This window comes from Neophocaena asiaeorientalis, unplaced genomic scaffold, assembly GCF_003031525.2.
Source record: "Neophocaena asiaeorientalis asiaeorientalis breed wild unplaced genomic scaffold, Neophocaena_asiaeorientalis_V1.1 scaffold222, whole genome shotgun sequence".
Classification (NCBI taxonomy): domain Eukaryota; kingdom Metazoa; phylum Chordata; class Mammalia; order Artiodactyla; family Phocoenidae; genus Neophocaena; species Neophocaena asiaeorientalis.
The window spans coordinates 508,399-512,537 of record NW_020174575.1 but is presented as its reverse complement, the minus strand read 5'-3'; the positions used below and the strand labels follow the sequence as shown (position 1 = coordinate 512,537).

Here is a 4,139-nt window from a genome sequence, read left to right as displayed (position 1 = left end):
GGATTGTTTGTTATAGCACATGCTATGTATTTTAAATGGACAAAAAAGTGGTATTATCTACATTATTTTAAGATAAATTGCCTTTGAATGAGAGCTTCCTTTCCAGTACTTTGAGGTCTACAAAGCGTATCTATAAAAAGTCACCACTGTGGAAAATAGAGACTGAGTGGGGGACTACCCTGGCAGTCCAGTGGTTAAGACTTTGCCTTCCAATGCAGGGGGTGAGGGTTCAATCCCTGGCCAGGGAGCTAAGAGCCCACATGCCTCACAGCCAAAAAACCAGAACATAAAACAGAAGCAGTATTGCTACAAATTCAATAAAGACTTTAAAAATGGTCCATATAAAAAAAAAATCTTAAAAAAAGACTGAGGCGGGGCTTCCCTGGTGGCACAGTGGTTGGGAGTCCGCCTGCCGATGCGGGGGATGCGGGTTCGTGCCCCGGCCCGGGAGGATCCCGCATGCCATGGAGCGGCTGGGCCGGTGGGCCATGGCCACTGGGCCTGCACATCCAGAGACTGTGCTCTGCGGCGGGGGAGGCCACAGCAGTGAGGGGCCCGCGTACTGCAAGAAAAAAAAAAAAAAAAAGACTGACGGGGAGAGGCTGTGGTTTTTCTTTTTGATTAGTTGCTGTAACACTGTCCTTCAGGTGGCTGAGGAATTATCATATTTTCTTTAAACATCATTAAACTCTTAGACATCAATAAAGCTCTTGCAAGACAACTTTTATGCTATAGGAATTCTGCCATTTTGCTAGCACCAACATGGCTCTTCAGCTCACAACTCCATTATAACTATTAACTACATTCATACTATTTTTGTTATAAATCTTCCAAAGTGGTGTGATTCTGAGTATTTAGGTCCACATTCTGTTTTAAGGCTGTATATCCATTTTTCATAAAGAGTTACTATCCCTTTCTATCTTGTGTCATGTCTTCATCATTTTCTAGACTCCAGCTAACTGTGCAATCTCCTCCTCCTTTCTGGCTTTCTTCATGTTCTAACAGTCAGAAATTTCAGGAGACTTTTACTCCTCTGGAGTGAAATTGCCTGGGTTCAAGCCCTCTTTACCACTCACATTGCTGTGTGACTTCAGGTGAGAGACTTGAATCTTTCCTGGCCTCAGTTTTTCCATCTGAAAAAGAGGAGGAAAATATCAACTTCATAGGGTTTCTGTGAAGATTAAATTCTTTGCTAAACTTTAGCACAGGGAGGAAGAGAGGACACTAGAAGAGGCAGTATTTACCAGGCCATTATATCCAGCTTTTAATTCTCACAACTTCTCAATGCAGCAACTCCTAGTAATATCCTCTTTATAGAGATAAAAACCCTTGAAACTTTAAGCTAATGGATGGAGGAGTGCATATTAAAACACAAGCCTCTTATCTGTGATGCTCACAAATATCTGCTACTCGCAGAGATTCCTCAGTTCTTGGAGGGATTTCTTACAAGAAAAATTGACAAAGTGAATTCCTGTACATTGAGTCCTTTGGCCTGGACTCCCCAGTTTTTTTCTTGCTACTTCATAAGGATACTCGTAAGTATAACAAGCTTTTGGTTTCCTTCAGATGCATAGCAGTGAAGAACACAATGACTAATAGTATAATTTGGGACCACTGCCATAATTCATGCTAAAGTATACATAGTTTTACCCACCATTTGCATCAGTACAAATCCAACACATTTAAAATGGCAAATGACATCTTAGTATTATTATGAAAATAACATTGACCCTATGGACTCCCTGAATATGCCTTAAGTACCCCCAGGGGTTCACAGAACACACTTTGAGAACTACTGACTAAGCAGCCACTTAAAGACATGCATGAACTTCAACTATATTCCACAAGATGGTGCTATAGTAATGCACATCAGTAATTGAATGTTGGGTCAAGACTGATCTTAAAAATTTGGTTGGTTTCAGAAACCAATGTAGCTAAAATGTATATATTAAGAAAGTTGCTTTAAGTGGGCTCTTGGAGTACCAGGTCTATCTTATTATCTGAGCCCTCACCTCCAGCACATAACCTTGTTCCCTGAATACTGCTTTGCACATAGTTACATTCCATATAAACCCTTTCCTCAGGGGCACATGAACACCTCATGTTAATTTGGATGGTCATATGTTGCAATCATGGACTCTCGAAACCTTATCAAATTTAATGATTTTTCGATAAGAATATTTTACCTCCTTCCAAATAACCTTCCACCTTTGTTTTTACAAACCATACACCCTGGAATTACATGTAACTTTCCTGGAGCTGAGATCTTTAAGTTCTGTGGTTCTAAAGCTGTATTTTCAGCGGGGGAGGAGCACAAATCCTTTTGTGACTTTGACAAAAGTTGTGGACCTTCTTCCCAGAAAAAAATGTACATATATGTACATGAAACTTTGCATACAATTTCAAAGAGGTTAGATATGCCCTGAAGCCACGACTCATGTTAAGAACTGCTTTAGTGGTAGAAACTCTTGCCAAGCCTCATCTAACTCTTTCAGTTTAGGTAAAAGAGAAGTTTGTATTACACAAAAGAGATCTGGAGTCTATATGTCCTCTTATTGTTTTGCTATTATTAAGAACTTTGTATGCTATAGTGTTTTCATCCTTTAAAAATCCCATGCTTCTAGTTGATAATGAGAAAAATTTAATATGCCCACCAGGATTTTGATATGGCTTTTTGACAAGGGGTCATTACTCTCCATGTTAAGGATTATGTCCTATCTTTTTCATATACACCACTAGCCAAGAACATTTTGCTAGACTTTATTTTTGTATTCTATATTACAAAGCAATAGGATCCATTTTATTTTTTAAATGTAAAATTATAATATTTAATATGACGTTTGTTATCAAATTATCGGCAACCTACACTACCCTCAGGGCCTTTGACACTTTCTGAGAGGCTTACTGTCTGAAATTTCTCCTTTAAACATTTATTAATTCAATTTTTGAAGACTTTTCTTTGGAATTCCCTATTAAATGGTGAATTACCCAAGGAAAAGTACATGTTAAGCTGGTGGTTTAAGGTACATTCTGTGGATTCTTGGGTCTCATAAAAATGATCTAGAAAGCCTAAAAAGGTTTTGCTTTTTTAAAAAAATTCTTTATTGGAGTATAATTGTTTTACAATGGTGTGTTAGTTTCCGCATTATAACAAAGTGAATCAGCTATACATATACATATATCCCCATATCGACTCCCTCTTGTATCTCCTGCCAACCCTCCCTATCCCATCCCTCTAGGTGGTCACAGGGCACCGAGCTTATCTCGCTGTGCTATGTGACTGCTTCCCACTAGCTATTTTATTGGGTTTTTTTTTTGCGGTACACGGGTCTCTCACCGTTGTGGCCTCTCCCGATGCGGAGCACAGGCTCCGAACGCGCAGGCCCAGCAGTCATGGCTCCTGGGCCCAGCCGCTCTGCGGCACGTGGGATCCTCCCGGACCGGGGCATGAACCCGTGTCCCCCGCATCGGCAGGCGGACCCTCAACCACTGTGCCACCAAGGAAGCCCCCCACTAACTATTTTACATTTGTAGTATATATTAGTCCATGACACTCTCTCACTTCGTCCCAGCTTCCCTTTCCCCCTCCCTGTGTCCTCAAGTCCATTCTCTACACCTGCCTCTTTATTCCAGTCTTGCCCCTAGGTTCTTCATAACCATTTTTTTTTAGATTCCATATATATGTGTTAGCATACGGTATTTGTTTTTCTCTTTCTGACTTACCTCACTCTGTATGACAGACTCTAGGTCCATCCACCTCACTACAAATAACTCAATTTTGTTTCTTTTTATGGATGAGTAATATTCCATTGTATATATATGTCACATCTTCTTTATCCATTCATCTGTCGATGGACACTTAGGTTGCTTCCATGTCCTAGCTATTGTAAATAGAGCTGTAATGATCATTTTGGTGCATGACAATTTTTGAATTATGGTTTTCTCAGGGTATATGCTCAGTAGTGGGATTGCTGGGTGGTATGGTAGTTCTATTTCTAATTTTTTAAGGAACCTCCATACTGTTCTCCGTAGTGGCTGTACCAATTTACATTCCAACCAACAGTGCAAGAGGGTTCCCTTTCACCACACCCTCTCCAGCATTTATTATTTGTAGATTTTTTGATGATGGACATTCTGAC

The 4,139-nt window shown here is 40.1% G+C and overlaps 1 pseudogene; it reads right to left on the bottom strand.

Moving 5' to 3' along the window:
- Positions 1 to 621: 621 nt before the first annotated feature.
- The window catches only part of LOC112408420 (ubiquitin-conjugating enzyme E2 variant 1 pseudogene), a 15,421-nt pseudogene continuing 11,903 nt past the window's right edge, over positions 622 to 4,139 (bottom strand).